General features: G+C 41.0%; 1 long non-coding RNA gene across 2 annotated transcripts in view; it reads left to right on the top strand.

Annotated features, from left to right (window-relative positions):
- Positions 1 to 882: 882 nt before the first annotated feature.
- LOC140518722 (uncharacterized) overlaps positions 883 to 18003 on the top strand; it is a 58852-nt gene continuing 41731 nt past the window's right edge. Inside the window, exons 1-2 of one of the 2 annotated variants that reach the window (XR_011971997.1) lie at positions 883 to 971; positions 2015 to 2088. This is a non-coding gene — a long non-coding RNA (uncharacterized lncRNA). Of the gene's footprint in view, positions 972 to 1396; positions 1551 to 2014; positions 2089 to 18003 lie in introns of those variants that run through there. The other variant, XR_011971996.1, reaches the window with a different exon arrangement.

The following is an 18003-nucleotide window of genomic DNA, read 5'->3' as shown; positions in this document are numbered from 1 at the left end:
CTCATCTGTAAAATGAAGGAGTTTGACTAGCTGATTTCCAAGGTCCTTTCTAGTCCTAATTCTGTAATTTTTTCCCATGGAATCTTCCCTGATTATCCCAGTTGAAAGTGTTCTTTTCCTTTTTGAGATTTTCTTTGACTTTCTCCTAAGCCTTTAACATATTCTACCTTAAATCATACTCATCTTTGTACATGTATTATTCTTCCTAAGATAGTGTATGCCCTTCAAAGGCAAATATGGCATCTTCTTTCATCTTTGTATTCTTAATGACTGCACATAGTAGGTTCTCAGCAAACAGTTCTTGAATGCTGAATGAGTTAATGAAATATCATAAAGAGAGTATAAGGTCTAAGGCCTGTTCCCAGATTGCTATGGGAAAAAGAATGTCCTTTTTGACCAGTCCTCTTGCCAGTGACCTAATATATGTGGTGCTTCTATTTAATATAATTATTAAATTCTATAGTCAGTCAGTTGATAAGCAGTTGCTAAGTGCCTACTATGTGTTGGACACCGTGCTAAACACTGGGGATTCAAAAAAAGGCAACTCCTCCCAAAAAACAAAAATGAAAAAACAAAACCACTCCTTGCTCTCAAGGAGCTCACAGTCTCTGTTCAGAGGACAGTATGAAAACAACTAAGCACAAGCAGGATGTAGACAAGATAAATTGGACATGATCAACAGAAAGATGGCATTAGCATTAAGGGGGATTGGGAAAGGCTAGTTGGAAAGGATCTTAGAGATTACCTAGTCCAAATCTGTGTATGATAGGTGATTCTTTTTGCTATATCTCTAATAACAACAGTAGCATCGTCATCACAATCATCATTACCACCACCACCACCATCATCATCAACAACAAAAACAAGACTTTCAGTGCTTTAGAGACTTCAAGAATGGGGAGCTTTATACCTTCTGAGAAATTCCACCCCACTGTTGGACAGCTTTTATTGTTAAGGAATTTGCCCTTATAGTAAGTAAAAATCTGCCTCCCTTTAGTTTCTTCTCATTATCTTAGTTTCACCAATGGGTCAATTAGAATACAGATAGCCATCTCCAGTCATCCTGATCTGGATCCAGAGGAGAAAGTGAGGCTGGTGATCTTTGCACAGCCTTCCTCATTTCCATCCAGTTCCTTTGCATGTCATGGCATCATCTCCCTGATGTCATAGTCCTCTTCGAGAACAAAAGACAAACGAGTAGAATATGGCCAATACTTCTACACGATGGCATTTCAGATATCTGAAGATGGTATATTTCCCTAAGGCTTTTATTTTCTGGAAAATTCCCCCTTTCTTTTCTACCCACCTCCCCATTTCCTTCAACCAATCCTTCTATGACATAGATTTGCCACTGTAAGTTCTAGAATCTTTGTATCTGGGAAAAGGAGGGGCTAAGGTGATGGCTCACCTTGGGAGTGTTCTTTCAGGAAGGAGCCCTGGAACACTGATATTTCTATGCCAATGAAGGATTATTAGGGATTGAATATAGGATGAGCCAAGAGTAAGGAGACATTGTTCTTCAGGATGAGAGTGAGGAAAAGTTTACTTAGGTATGGCCATGGGAGTGTGGTTGGAGACTAGGAAGAAAGCCCCCAATTATCAGTCTCTAAATTTCAGCACCCTTGGGCAAAGCCTTCCCTAGTTAAAGCTTTGGTATGAATCTGTCTCCAGAGAAGATTCTTGGGGGAAGTGATCAGATTGAGTTTCTGTATTAATGAAGCTGGGAACCCAGTCTTCATCTTAGAATGAGCAGATGGAGACATCCAAGAAGGACAAGTCTCAACATCTAGCCTTATCCATTACTTTACAATAGGGATAAAGAGGTATGGCAAAGTCCTTTAAGGTCCCAAAGCCCTCTCTCATCTGCCCTGTAGTTGGTGTCAGAGGACCTGGGTTTTGATAGATAGATAGAGACATAGAGAGATAGGTAGATAGAGCATTTATTAAGTATTTACTATGTGCCAGGGATAATAATAGACTCCAGACTCATGTTCTTTTGTTTTCACCATTGTAGGGCTCAATCAGCTGGTCTCGTTTCAAGACAAGTTCTAGCCAGCATGTGGCTGAAACTTATTCCACCTTCAGTCTGTAAGTCATGAGTACAGAACATCAGGTTTCCTTTTCTAACAATGGTAATAATAATAATATTAATAGTAGACATTTAAGGTTTGTAAAGTACTTTACATGTTATCTCCCTTGTTCCTCACAGCAACCCTGGGAGGTAGGACCTATTATTATCCCCATTTTACAAATGGAGAAACTGAGGCAGACAGAAGTTAAGTGACTTGCCCAAAGTCACACAGCTAGTAAGTGTCTGAGGCATATTTCAAGTTCAATTCTCTTTGACCCCAAGTCCAACTCACTATCTACCACACCTTCTACCTGGAATCTATTATAGGCTCAGTAGGGAAAATTTTTCCTCTCAGTTCCATTTGTGTAAGTGTGTACAAGTGGGTAGATTGGCCATTTCTTAGCATATCAGTCTTTTCTTTCTCTCACCCCATTTGCTTCCATCGTTTGATTCCATCCTTGTATCTCTTTAGCACTTACAATTTCAATGAATGTAGTCATTTCTCTATAGTCTCTGTGGCTCACAGCAAGCTGAAGCTGGAAGGGACCTTTCAGGGATCCTCTTGTACAACACCCCTCCCCCAATTTTACAACAGATGAGACTGAGACTCAGAGAAAGGACACAGTCTGACAGGTCACACAGCCAGTTAACTGATATAGCCTGGGCTAGAACTCAGGTATTCTCTCTCTCATGGTAGCTCTTATTTAGCAGATACTTCCCTAGGTTTCCTGGGAAGAAACAGGCACAATAAATGTGAAATCAATCAGTCAGTTCCCTGGTGGATCCAGTTTATGCTGAGGGCCTGAGGAATGAAAATGATCAGAGGGCTGACAGTCTCTTTGCTGACAGCCCAGAAGTTGCCTTGCTCCCCAGGGCTGATTCTTAGGGTGCTGGCTAAGTAGGGCATCCAGTCTGTGATAGGATGCTTGACAGGGGATCATCTGGGAGAACAGAAACTACCTCTAGGCTACCAGGCTTCTGCCTACTCAGATGGTTCCAGACAAGGGGCAGCATGATATAGTGGAAAGAACGCTGCACCTGGAGTCAGAATGATCTGGGTACAACTCTCGGGTTATGCTACTTTCTACCTGTGTGACCTTGGAAAAGTAATTTCCCCTGTCAAGATCTCTATAGTTCCTTCTCACACCAAGTCTTCCCAAGAGATTCTGAGGTTTTACTGTGCTGAGATAATAGCTGTGAGAGCCCCCAGGAAGGCTAAGTCTTCTTTACCAGGAGCCTCAGGACCTTAGCTAGGCTTTGGGCACAGGCAGAAGGAAAGAAATGAAAAAAGAAAAAAGAGATTAGAAGGGAGAGACAATGTGCTGTAGGGGAAATAGTCAGGGGGTCTAGTTCTACTCTTGGTCCTGTTGCTAGCTCATTCTGTAATCTTGGGAAAATCACTTACCTCTCTGGGCCTCAGTTTCCCTATCTGAAAATGAGGGAATTGCACTAGATGACATTTAAGTTCCCTGCCAGTTCAAAAAGTTTCATGATTTGATGAAATTAAATTCACAATGGAGGTTGTCTAGTAGGTGCTATGGGAGATACAGACACAAAACCTGTCTTCATGGAGCTGGTAATCTAGTTGGTGGATAAAACACAAATACAGATCATTGTATGACACAATATTACATGAGCAGCACCTTGGAGAGGTATAAGCCAAGTGCTTTGTAAGGACAAGAGAAGGAACAGTCCTTATGAGTGGGGGAATCTTACTGGGAAAAACTTCTTGGGAGAAGATAACTGTATCATCCAATAAATTCCCTTGTGGGAAGTAGTTTGATATCATGGAAATAATACTGAAATCAGAGGTTTTAAGCTGAGTCCCAGCTTTGCTACTTGTTAGCTTTGTGACCTTGTAGAAGTTCTTTGCCTTCCCTGAGCTTCAGTTTCTTAATCTATGAAATGAGAGTTTGACTATGTAACGTCTGAGATCCCTTCCAACGGAAACACACTACAATATAAGAATAAGAAGAACTTAAAATAATAACTGATATTTATATAGTGTTTCAGAATTTGCAAAGTGCTTTATTTCATTTGAAACACAATGATTTTATGAGGTAGGTGTGATAAATATTGTTATCTTCATTTTATAGGTGGGGATGCTTCTAGATTAACAAAAAGTGACTTGCCTTTGGTCACATAACTATTAAGCATCAGAAGCATTATTATAACCCAGGTCTTTCTAACTCCAAGGCAAACACAGTAGCCACTAATAACCCTTCTTCTTCTTTTTAAATAGTATTTTATTTTTTTCCAATTACATGTAAAGACAATTTAAAACATTTATTTAATAAATTTTTTGAGTTCCAAATTTTTTCTCTCTCTCAGTTCTCTCCTTCCCTAAGATGGTAAGCAATTTGATATAGGTTATATATGTACAAACATGTAAAACATATTTTCATATTTTGAAAGAAAAAACAAACCAAAAGAATAAAACCACACAAAAAATAAAGTGAAAATATATGCTTCGATCTGCATTCAGACTCCATCAGTTCTTTCTCTGGATGTGGTTATCATTTTTCATCATGAGTCCTTTGGAATTATCTTAGATCATTGTATTGCTGAAAGGAGCTAAGTCATTCATAGTAGATCATTTCACAGTGTTGATGTTACTCTGCACAACGTTCTCTTGGCTCTGCTCATTTCACTTTCATAAGTTCATGTATGTCTTTCCAGGTTTTTCTGAACTCTGCCTGCTCATAATTTCTTATAACACAAAAGTTTTCCATTATAATCACATACCACAACTTGTTTAGCCATTTCCCAATTGGTGGGTATCCCCTCAATTTACATTTCTTGGCTGGGGCATCTAGGTGGTGCAGTGGATAGAGCACCAGTGTAGGAGTCAGGAGGACCTGAGTTCAAATCTCACCTCAGACAATTGACACTCACTAGCTGTATGACCTTGGGCAAGTCACTTAACCCCAATTGCCTCATCCTGGGTCATCTCCAGTCATCCTGATGAATATCTGGTCACTGGATTCAGATGGCTCTGGAGGAGAAGTGAGGCTGGTAACCTCCACAACCCTCCCTCACTCAAAACAAAGTCAAGTTCAAGTCATGTCATCATTTCTCTGATGGCAAGGCCTTCTCTGGCAACGAAGGACGAACACACAATTCTTGGCCACTACAAAAAGAGCTGCTATAAATATTTTTGTCAGTGTAGGTCTTTCCCTTTTTTTTTTTTTTTAAATGATCTCTTTGGGATACGTCCCTAGTAATGGTATTAGTTCAGCCTTCTTTTAATGAGTTAGAAGGTTAGGGCTAGAAGGGACTTTGAAATATAGAATATATAGTATCAAAGCTGGAAGGGACTTAAATTCATCTCTTCCAATCTCCTTATTTTATAGAGAAGATGACTGAGAACAAGAAAAAGGAAGTATAACTTGTTCTAGATGGTGAGTACCATAGTGGGAGAGAGACAATGAAGGAAAAGGAGGAACAGAAAGATGGATGAGAAGAGAGAGTGAGAGGACCAGTAACTGGTCTCATTGATGGCCCTGAGGTTCATTAATGAAGATGTGGCCCAGAAGGCTAGTTCAAAACCCTTCCTATGCTGAGTACTCATGAGACAGTTTGGTTTAGTGGTTAGTATGGAAATGTAAACCATTTCTGGTGACCAAGGGCCAGCTAATCTTGAAAATAGGTGTGTGTGCCAAGGACTAAATAAAAAAAATAAGCATTAAGCTGTCATTTAATCAAAGAGCAAAAAATAAATACTCAATTAGACACCGCAGATTGCATATTAATTGCAGCTTGATCAAAATTGCAACTACTTGAGTCCCTGGGGCCCTCCTAAGTCTTCTGGTCTCCCTGCTCTGGGGCTCTAGGTAAGCCTTTCACAGCCTTAAAGCAGACCAGTATGGGAGAGGCTGCAATAGTAAAGGTCAAAAGGAGATTTTAGAAGGGAAAAAATGCATCACTTTATCTCAGTCTCTGCTTTCTTGAAAACAGAAGGTTACAAACCCAGACTGCCAGCACTGGAAAATTATCTTAGAGACCATCTACCTAGTCCAATAGAAGAGAAAACCGAGGCCTGCAGAAAGGCAATTGCTCTGGGTTGAGAACTGGACCCTAGGTTTCCTGAGGCCCATTTCAATGCTCACTCCTAGCAAAGGCATGAAAGAAACTCTGACTTGATCGGGTTGGAGGTGAGGTTGTTTCTAGCCTTTAATATTCCCTTTCTCAGCCTCTCTATGCTATCAGAGAATGAAGCATTATTCTGGAGCCATTTGGATTCTTAGAGGAGGCAGCATGATGCAATGGAAAGAGCAGAGAATTTGGAGTCAAGTTCTGGATGCGAATCTCAGCTCTGCCACATAATGCTTCGGTGACCTTGGGCAATTTGCTTCTTCAACACGAGTCTCACTTTCCACATTATGAAACAGAGTGGTTTAACTGGGTGGTTTCTGAGGTCCCTTCCAGCTCTGTTAATTCCAAGCTGTATTCTAATGTCCTTTCCTGTTCAAAATTCCATGATCTTATGATTTTGAAATCTTGTTTTTTTCCCCTCTCAGCTTTCTGGTCTCACTGACAATTTCACGTGGAAGCAATTCCTCTGAAATCCTTGTAGACAGATGGTGGTCCCCTCTGCTCTCCAGCTTTCCTGTCACTATCTCCCCAGGCTTCTGGTGAATGATACCATGGTAACCTGCTAAACTGTGCCAGATGCCAGGGAAGTGGGAAAAGCAGGTTTCTAGATTCCCATAGCTCACCCCCTCAGCTTAGGAGTTTGCTTCGGGAACAATTAGCCTAGGACCTCTCCCATCCCCTTCCTAAAGAGGAGGGTTCGTTGGGGATAATGTCTGATTTAAGTTGTGAAGACTCTAGGCTAATACCCAAGAATCACTGGGTGGCTACAAAGGAAAGGTTGGTCGGGAGGAAATAGCAATAATCATAGCTTACATTGATTAGGACTTTCTGGCTACAAAATGTTGTCTTTATACCATCTCATATGGTTTTCATAACATCCCAGGGATAGTACAAGTAATCCTCATATCAGAGGTTCCACTCCAAACATTAAGGGCCCAAACAGGAGGACTTAGGTGATGCAGTAGACAGAGTCAGGAAGACTCCTCTTTGTGAGTTCAAATCTGGCCTCAGATACTAGCTGTGTGACTCTGCCAAGTCACTGAATCCTGTTTGCCTCAGTTTTCTCATCTATAAATTGAGCAGAAGAAGGAAATGGCAAACCACTCGAGTATCTTTGTCAAGAAAACCCCACACAGGATCATGGAGAGTCAGACATGATTGAAAAATCACTCAGCAACAACAACAGAAAGACTTGGGAGGGGAGAACCTTCTTTTCAAGCTCATTTGTCCATGTCTAGATAATCAGGGAATGTGAGCATCTGACATAACTCCAGAGAGTGTAATTATTGACTTCCCTTGGTTCCTTTTGACTGGGTCCAAACTTCACAGAAAATTGGACTCAGTCAAAAGGCCACACCCAAGGACCTAGAAGGCCACATGTAGCCTTGAAGCTGCAGGTTTCCCACCCCTGACATTTGAAAAGTTAATAGTAAGTCAGGGGGAGCAAATAGGGTCAAATTGGAGTTACTAGAAAATTGCCATACCAGAGATATAACTCTTCCTTGAGTGTTTATTATAGTCTCAGGACTCCCACCAGGCATCTTGTTGAGGCTGGCATGTTCTCTCTTGTGGCTGAGTTGTTCAGCCTGCACTTCTCAGAAACTTCTAGCAGGTGGCACCCAGCATCCTCTCCTTTTGCTCAGCCAGCTGTCAGAGGCTGGTCTCTGCCACTCTTGGTAGGATCCCATTGTCCTCTCCAGCTGCTCTCTACTAGGTGATGTCTCAGTCCAGCTGTCCCAACAGGAGATACTTTCCTTCAGAAGAAGAAAGAGGAATGTCACCAGAGTGTATTTGTCTGAGTTAGGAACTTGGGGACATTTTTCTCTGCCCACAGAAGAGTACTCTGTGTCTCCTCTAAGTACTGAAGTTCCACATGTCTCTCATCCCTGAGAATATACCCAATCATGAGTAACACCATACGTGTAGTTCCAGATTCCAAACTATTCTTCTGGTGAACTTCCCAACTCCCCTCCCTTCTACTGCTCTTAGCCTCTTACAATCTAGGGACAGGTGGGAAAAGCCAGTCAATTTTGGGTGCCGTATCTTATTATCTGGTGGGAGAAATGGGTGGATAAAGCTGAGGATATCCTTACCCATTCCAACCTCTCCCTCTCCCACAATTGGAGGAGAGCTAACTGTTTCTGCTATATGAAGATCACCATCCCCTTAGACAAAGGATGGAAATGGGGCTAAGAGAAGAGGTGTCTGTTGAGGTTCATAGCTAGGAAAGGCCTGATCTGGAGCTCAGACTCAATTCTCCTGGCATGGCTCTTTCCACTATACCGGATGAAGTAAAGGGACCATTCCTTCCTCCTCTTACCCAGCTCCCTTTAGGGGGTAGCTCATCACCTTCCTTTGAGAGTTTTCCCCCATTCTCCAGTTATTAGTACTCTCCCCTCTGAAAAATTATTGGGCACTATTTACTTTTATATATGCTATATTTACTTATAGGCAGCCAGATGGCACAGTAGATAGAAAGAGCACTAGACCTGGAATCGGGAATACCTGAATTCAAAACTGGCATCAAGCACTTCCTAATCACTTAACCTCTGTCTGGGCAAGTCACTTCACTTCTGTATGTCTCAGTTTTCTGATCTGTAAAATGAGGATAATAGTAGAGTATATACCTCCCACCCCTGCTGTGAGGATAACATGAGATATTTATAAACCTTAAAAAACTATATCAATCTCAGTTATTTTTGTTCTTCTTTTTATTACATCTCTTCAATGAGAAGCAGAGAGATAGGATGAGAGTCAGGGATGAGAGATTGAGACCTGACCTCAGAGCTGGAAGATCTGGGTTCAAGTCCTGCCTCTGACTGACATACTGACTATGCGATCCTGAAGAAGTCACTTAACATTTCAGCGTTCCAGACAACTAAGACTCTAAGTTTTAGATAAGGTGTCAACCTGCATTGGTAGGGAGAGTGTCCTTAACTAAGAATTCCCTATATTAATGAAATCACTGGCCCACTCTCTGTTCCTTAATTATCTGCAAATATATCTTCCTCTAGCCCTAATTGAATATAAATTCCAGGAGGAGAGGGGCTACATTTGTATACACAGTGCTGACACATGGAAAATACTTGACAAAAGCTTGTGGACTGATTGATTGACAGCTTCCAGAATCCAGTATCACCTCTATGCCAGGCCATAGCATCAGAGGAGGATGGTGGTGAAGGACTATGCATGTATTTTTTTTCTCACTTTACTAATGAGGGAGTAGAGTTTCGGAGGGGTCAAAAGGTCTAAGGTCACAGAGCTACTAAGTGCTTGAGCTATGCGTCTTCTGATGTCACATCCAGTTGTGACACATTCCACTGTGCTACATTATTAGTGAGATTAGAGTTTATGGGGCCTGGATTAGGATTTTCTTCAGTCCAGCTCTTGACCTAAGTATGCACATCCAATGACCAATCTCAGATTCATTTTATTTTGAAAAAATTTGTTTCCATCTAGCTGTTAATTTCTAACACTCATTTAAAAAAATTTTGAGTTCTAAATTATCTCTTTCCCTGCAGCCCCTTCCTGACTCATTTAGAAGGCAAGTAATAAGATACCCATTATACATTGGAAATCATGCAAAACGTATTTCCATACTAGTCATGTTGTGAAAAAATAGCAAAAAAAAAAAAAAATAAGAAAAGTACAATTTAATATGTACTCATAGTTTATCAGATCTCTCTCTGGAGGTGGACAGCATTTTCCATCATGGGTCCTTTGGCATTGTCAGACCCATTTTAGAATGACTGGACTCTTTAGAGATGAAGTTGGGCTTTTTTTTTGCCATGATTGTACCCATGCTCTCTTGGGTGGGAATGGGATTGAGCTCACAGAATTTTAGAGCAGGAAGGGACCCAAGAGGTCATCTAGTCTCGCTTCCCACCTGATTTGGGTATCTCATCTGTAGTATACCAAACAGGAAGTCTTACGATCTCTGCTTGAATACTTCCAATGATGTGGAGCTCACTGTCTCTGGAAGTAGAAGTCTGTTTTGTTTTCTGATAGAGAAGTAGTGAGTGAGTCACAAGCCATGGACAGAGCTCTCTCTGTTCTAGTAGTAGAGGAGAACTGCTCTGTTATCTCCTCGAGAATGATGCACTGCAAGCCTGGAAAGGGCTTAATCTGCTCCTAAAGAAGGCTTTGAAAGATCCAAGAAACTTGGAGCTTTGAAACATTCATTTTTTTCTCTTTTTACTTCAAGGCTTTTTTTCTTCTTTTAAAATTTCATCAGCTTGGGACAACCTGGCAGCTCTCAACAAAGCACATATGGAAAACCTCCATATGATTTTGCCAATAATAGATACTCTCAAGGACAGAGTGACTTTGATTGAATACCTTCTGTTGCCTTCAGGACACTTTCCTGGATTAGGCTTCTGGTACTATGACAAGATGGTTGGATGGTCTTGGACATACAGCAGCCCTCTCTGCCTCCTCCTCCCCTCCTTCCTCCTCCCCCTCCCCCTCCCAGATGGCTCTGTCAGTCACTTTGACATCTCAGAACAACCTGCTCACAACCCACCTGGAGAGTTCCTGTATATAAAATCTCTGAAGGAAGCAGAATTCCTTCAGTTTAGTCATGCTATAAAGAATCATTTAAAGAAGCTAGGGGATATTTGGCCTAGGGAAGAGAAACTTAAAGGGGTTACACGATAATGTCTTCAAGTATCTGAAGGACTGCCACATAGTGCTAAGGGATTTGAACTAGTTGGCCACTGAAGTCTTCCTGCTCTAGTTTTATGATCCTATGACCCTGATTAGATTGACTCTGTGTGGCCCCAGAGGATAGAACTTGGAGAGCTGGGTAGAAGTTGCAGAAAGGCAGATTTTGATTCAAAAAGAAAGACCCTCCAAAGCACCCAGAACTGTTCAACAATGGAATACGGACCCTATGGAGGAAGTGAGCTCCTCTTCCCTAAGGGGAAGGGAGAGTGGTCTCAAGTAAAGGCCAATGATGAAGGCAAAGAGGGAAAAGAATGCTATCCCAAGCATAACGAATAGCCTCAGAGAAAAGGTTCCTTTCAGTTCAGACATCTAATGTTCTAAGATCCTTGTTACTTCTGACATTTAATCTCTGTGTTCTGGCTAATAATGCCCCTTTTGGCTTTGAGATTTTGCGCTGTAAGGTCCCTCCCAGGTTTGACACTCTATTCTAAAGTCCTTCCCAGCTCTGACAGTCTTCGGTGTTCTTATGTCCTTTCTAATGCTGACATTTTTAGTTCTTTGTTCCAAGATTGCATCTAGTTCTTCGTTCTGAGTTCTTAAAGACAACTCCAGCTCCGGGATTCTAGGAGTCTATGAAAAGATGTGTGAACACCAGGTGAGAAACTAGAGAGGAGGAAAAAAGGACATTTAGCAAATCCAATTGGAAACGAATTGCATTTCATGGATGTTTAAGTGGGCACCTGGCAACTGCCTCCTCACCAAATGAGTGGGATGATGCTTTGCTGTGGGTGATGGTTTTATTTTCTTGAAGCTTTGCAATAAGAACAAAACAACCTGTCTTAGAAGTAAAATTAAGTCCCCTTTCTTCTTTTTAACTCCAGACATGATAGGGCCTTATATGTCTTGCCTTTGCCTTCCTTGGCATGTAAAAAAGCCTTTTACAAGTTCAGTTTCCCACAGAGTTACTGAGAGTCCTGGTGCTTTGAACCCTTGGTCAGTGACAGGATCACAATTTTTTATAGAATCCTAGAGCTCTAGAATATCAACATAGGAATAAACCTTAGAACATACACTATCATAGCTGAGGATAGCTGGAAGAACTTTAGAATGTAGACTATAGGCTGTTAGAACAAGAAGTCAACTTAGAAATTATTTCATTGAACCAGTTTATTTTACACATAGGGAAACTGAGGCTTATAGAATTGAAATGACACACTGAAGGTCACTAAGTCAGTCAGTGGGAAAGTCAAGACTAGAGCTCTGGTCTCCTGTCTCTCAGGAAAGATTCTTTCCTTTCTACCACACTTTGCTCTGAAGTTTTCTACCTGGAAGACATACTCAGTGTCCCTGGGAGAAATACTCCTTGGTAGAAAATTGCATTTCTACATTTCTACTTTAGGGGGAGAATCCTATGACCCTAAAGAAAGTCATCAGACTATGCAGTCAAGGACATGAGGATGTCAGAGCTAGAAGGAACCTTCGAGGTCATTCAGTTGAGCCTCTTTTTTTTCAGATGAGGAAGCTAAGGTCTGGAGATGGGAAATGACCTGCCTAAAGTCACAAGCAGGTAGTGGCAGTGTCCAGACTCCCAGACTACCCCAAAGGATCTGGGAATATCACAAAAGGGCTTTGTTCTCTTCTTCACAGTTCTAGAGTCAGGGCTGCAAAGGGGTGGGTGGCGTGAAAGGATGTGCTTCAGTTACTGGTGAGAGATTTTTTATTCATGTATTCATTTTGGACAACACCTTCCTCCTAAAGAGCTCCAGGCATGGAGCACAGGACTCTGACTAGTCAACAGCAAACATCCTTCAAAAGCTGCAGAAGAGTCATGAGCAGTAGAGGCAGGAGGAGCTGAAGGGAAGGGAAGAGGAAGGAAAAAAAACAAACCTTAGACAGATTGCTAAGAATTATACTAACAACAACAATTATAATAAGAACTCATCTTTACATTATGTTTTCCTCCACTAATGTCAAGTGGTGCAGTGCAAAGAGTGCTGGATTTGGAATTAGAGAATCTGAATTCAAATCCTGACTCTGCCATTCCATGGACTGTGTGATCTTGGGCAAGTCATGTTACTTCTCTAGGAATCTGTTTCCTCATCTTTAATATTAAGGTGTTGGACTAGAAAACTGATGTAAAATTCTTTCTAGCTCTGCCTTTATCTTTCTCCATGCCTCTATATAATATGAAAGTATAATAGCATTCCCTGTGATCTGGGAAATTTCAAGCTGAAAAAGACTTCAAATAGTTGTGTCTGGCATCCAAGAGCCAACTTTGCTCAGTACAGGGGAAGGAAGGCCAGGAAGTTGGCCATCAGGCAATAATTTTCTTTTTGGTCACAGCCACTTATAAAGATAATTAATTAAGGTGAAGTGGAGGTTGTGATCTGCATTAGATAGTGGAAGTCCTCACTGATGAAACCACAGATCCATGGGGTTTTGAGTAGAAAATGACTTAGAGTGTCCAGAGAGCTCTATCATTTCAATGAACTTTATTATTTCATTTGATCCTTATATTAACTGTGAAGTAAGAAGTACAATTATTATAATTCTCATTTTACAGAAGAGGAAACTGAGGCACAGAGAGGGAAGTGATTTGAACAAGGTCACATAGTCAATAAGTGGAAGATAGGAGGTTTAACCTGATGAGTCTTGACTCTTTTTAGTCCAGGGCTTTTCCTCTCAGGGGTGGGATATTTCTAAGGGAAAAGAAGGATGGGGAGAGAGAGGAATGGAAAACTCTGCTGGTAATTAGTCAATTAAACCAGATTCTTTTCTTTGGTCCTTCTTAAATTATTTCATCTCCAGCCTGATAGCCACTTTCTAATTCTCCTCCAAATGGAATGTAGCCCAAATTCTCAGTAGACCTTAGTTTCCTGCCTAGTAGGTGTCAAGGCATGGGATGGTGGCTCTAGGCAAGGCACATGGCATAGTTGACTGGGATTCAGGGACTGAAAGGTTTCTGTCCCACCATTACCACTTATCTGCATTGTGTTCTTACATCTGTAAGATGAGGGGTCTGGATTAGATGAACTTCCAGCTCTGACAGTTTATATTCTAAGTTCCCATTCCATTTTCACATTGTCTTCTAAGGTTCCTTCTAGCTCTGCAATTCTATGTTCTAAGATTCTTTTCAGCTCCAACATTTTGTGTTCCATTATCCAAAATCATTTCTAGCTTAGATATTCTATGCTCCATGTTCTAAAGTTTCTTCCAGTTTTCTATAAAATTCTTCCTCTCTTTCATTAACAGTTGCAATTCCATTCAGACCTATTAATGATGATAATCAGTATCTCCATCTCTCTTAGGTAGATATATCAAGAAATGCCCCCTTTAGTTTTATTGAAATGCTAAGCTCTGCTAGTACCATGGTGATTTGACCACCAAATCACTTGAGTTGGGATAACAGCATAATCTTGAATTTCTGGAACCTTAGGTGCCCGATAGAGCTTTCTGTTCTATAGAAACAGAAAACAGAAATAGAAACAGTGTAGGGAAACCATTGAAGTTGTTTTTTTCCCTTGTCAAAATGAAGTTCAAAGTCAGGGACTTTCTAGCAGGTAGATATGCATAATAAAGGCAGGACTTCTGGAACCAGGAAGAAGGGAGGGCAATATCCCAGCTTTCTTAAATGAGCTTTTGTTCTGACTTCCAGTTTCATTTGTATGCTAATCAACAAGGCTCTTTGGAGTAGGGTTCACATCTGCACCCCAGCCTCTACACAACTTTTGCTATTTTCTTTTTTTGAATTTTTTAATTGAATTGTTTTATTTGTTTTCAGTAAACTTTTGCTGTTTTCAAAATAGATTTTTGGGACGCAAGTCTGGGACCATGGCTTTTAAATCAACACCAGACAAAGGACTTTCAATGTTCAGTTGTTTTTCAGTTGTGTCAGACTCTTTGTGACTCTATTTGGGATTTTCTTGGCAAAGCTACTGGAGTGGTTTGCCATTTCCTTCTCCAGCTCCTTTTACTGATGAGGAAATTGAGGTAAACAGGGTTATACAGGTACTAAGTGTCTGAGGCCAGATTAGAACTCCAGAAAATGAGTCTTCCTATCTGAATGCCCTGCATTGTGTCTACTGTGCCACTTAGGTCCCCTTGACAAAGAACTATCAAAAGAATAGATTTAATTTTAACTTTGGGCGTTTGACTGGTTTTTGTTTCCTCTTTTGGCCAGGTGTGGTACATCACAATCTTGTCTACACACTAAAAAAAAAATGTCAACCTCCCCTTTTCAGAGAGAGGTTTTTAAGTCACCAGATTTTGGTGAATGGGAATAGTCACAGATAACTCTGAAAAGCTGAAGCCCAGTGATGACACTTAGATGAGACAGAGAGCAAAATGATGATGTTGATTGGGTACAAGCCCAAGTCAAGACTCCTTTTCCCTTGGATTGAGAGGGCTATTGTTCCATTTGTCTAAAGGGCTCTGAAAAATCTGGCCTTGGTGGGGCGCTCCTTGGATTCTCCTTCCATTTCTCTCAATCCCTATCTTATCAAAACCCTATTGCCCAGACTGTTTAGCATTCTTTTGATATTCCTTCCTTTGATCCTATTACTGGCCACCCCCTTCAGGATCCTCCCTGGGTTGGATCTATCAAGACCATCCCTGAGACCTGAGACTGCTTGGCTACACCTGGATTCATCCCTCAGTCGTTTTTGGTATTTAAGTTCCATCTCGCCTCCATGAAGACACTCAGATTCAATCCAGCTCTGACTCTGTCTAGCTGAGATTCTATCGGGCCTGCTTGTTACAAGTGCTTAGGCTCCTTAAGAGCCAACCCAGTATGTTTAATCTTTAATAACTTTGTTTTTCTTTGGCTTTAAGAAGGCTTGTGTCGAATTCATTCAAACAGGACTCGGCATGTTGGTATTTTGGGGTCCCCACCACCCCAAACCCCAACAGTGTCACCAGCCGTTGGTAGCTCTATAGACTATAGGTGTGGGTTGTCCCAGCCACAAGTGTATCCATGTCACATATTTCTGCATGTATGCCTTTAATACGTTTCTTCCTCCAATGATGGTGTGCGGGTGGTATATCCTATGTCTATGTAGAGTGAAATGGTGGACAGCTTTCATTTATTTGCAGTGTTTTTTGATTGAATATCTTTCATTCTGAACTAATGTGTCCTTGGGTTGGCTGGTAAAAGCAAACACATTGGTGGGGGCTCATGGATTATGTTTTTGAGTGGGTATTGACTCATAGAGTACTTCAAACCTAGCATAGCTTTTCTGGGGTCCTACAGATGAGGCTGTGCCTCAAATGCTACAAAAGCAATCTGTTTATACGGGGAATATTTAACCTAGAATGATAATTATGCAGAGACAGTTAAGAGTTTTTACATTTTATTTTCCTTTCTACAAAAACCCTCAACCCCCTGTTCTGGAACACTGTCCCCCAAATTTGCATAAAATCCTTCTTAGCATCTCCCTAGCAACAGCTACAGCTCATCTCCAATAGTTTTGGCCCTGCTTCTCCAGAGAGGGGCCCCATCCTAACAAGCTGCTTGGAGGAAGGGTCTCTTCCAAAATAGCACTTTTAAACAGCTAGTTTCTAAAGGGAAATTTAAATTCATTTAATCAAAGAAACTCACCCTACTGGGGGTTGAATCTTTCCTTAGATCACAGATAGACAAAGCATTTATTAAATGCTTACTATATGCTTTGCAATGAGCTCAGCACTGGGGATATAAATAAATAAAAAAAAGACATTGCCTTCCCTTGAGGAGCTTATATTTTCTTCAGGGTAAGGGCATCACTGGTGCAAAGGCTATTGATGAGGAGGTAGAGATTTCCAGAGAGTAAGGGGTAGTCAGAGTGAAGCTAAGATAGCTTGGGCACCATTTTCTTATGAAATGGTGGTCCCAGCTAGGGATTTATCAATCAGTAGAGAAGGGGGCACCTTCAGTTTTCAAAACTAAATAAATTCTTAGGACACAGAAATCAGAGTGTCAGAGCTGGATAAGTTCTCAGAGGGTGGGAAGTTGGACTGGATGCCTTCTATGTCCCTTCCAGCTCTGCGATTCTAGGAAAGGAGTAGGGGATTAAGCATTTTGATGCCTTATCTTTTTTTTTTTTAAGCCAAGCTCTTTCTTTCCACATGAATAGTTCTGGTTTGTGACTGCCTCTTATCCTTGAATACAGATTTGTCAAAACACCATCTGGACCTTCCAAGGGGGATCCGCAGATTTTTGGCAAGGTTGTTTTGAATTGAACATTCCTGACGTAATAGGCAGGACTCCAAGGATGTCCCTAGCACTGCAAGCAGGTGACAGGTGCCTGCCTGGACTTGGAATGGGACTTTGAGACATGGTTCCTTTCTTGGTTTGGCTATGATTAGGTAGGGATAGGAGAAGGAAGACTTTTATATAATAATACCAGTTCGTATTTCTATAACATTTTAAGGTTTACAAAACGTTTTCCTCAAAGCAGTCTTATGAGGAAGGTAGTGAAAAAATAGTTCTCCCTACTCCACAAATGAGAAAACTGATTCTCAGAGAGGAATTTGATCAAAGTGAAACAGTTAAAATCAGAGTGAAACCAGGACTTAAAGCCAGGTCTTCTGACTTAAATTCAGAGCTTTTTCTACTACACCACAGCTGCCTGGGAGTCTCTTGTGGTAAGCTCATACTTGCCTTAGCATATCTACAATGGGCACCTGCTATAAAGGAGATTCCTGTTCAGATATGGATTGGAATAGATAACTTCTCATGTCCTTTCCAAGCCTAATAGCTGAGGATTCAACGATTCTATGGGAAGTTTCACAAATAGAAGCGAAGAGTTGGCTTTTATCTCATTCAGAGGAGAAGGGTGATAAAAATGAAATTGGGAGAAGGGCCTAATGGGTTGTTGGAACCACCCTGGAAAATTAAAGCAGCTCTTTTATCACTGGGGAATCCATTCCCTATAATGACTTTATTCTAAAGTCTTTTCTCAATACACATTATAGTTTTCTTGTTCAAGAGGTTTTATCTCATTGAATAACCTGTCTACCTTTTTAAAAGTTCCTGTTCTTATGTAGCATGTGATGTCTCACCCTTCTTGTATGTGGGTCTACAGAAGAACTACTCCAGGTCTGAGGCATTCTGTGGATCAACATACACTCAAAATCCATAGTGCACAAACCCTCAACAATGTGTTTACTTTTCTGAGCCAAACATTTTTCAGTCA

This window comes from Notamacropus eugenii, chromosome 1 (assembly GCF_028372415.1).
Source record: "Notamacropus eugenii isolate mMacEug1 chromosome 1, mMacEug1.pri_v2, whole genome shotgun sequence".
Classification (NCBI taxonomy): Eukaryota; Metazoa; Chordata; class Mammalia; order Diprotodontia; family Macropodidae; genus Notamacropus; species Notamacropus eugenii.
The sequence above is the reverse complement of the archived record's forward strand: the minus strand, read 5'-3'. Positions and strand labels throughout refer to the sequence as shown.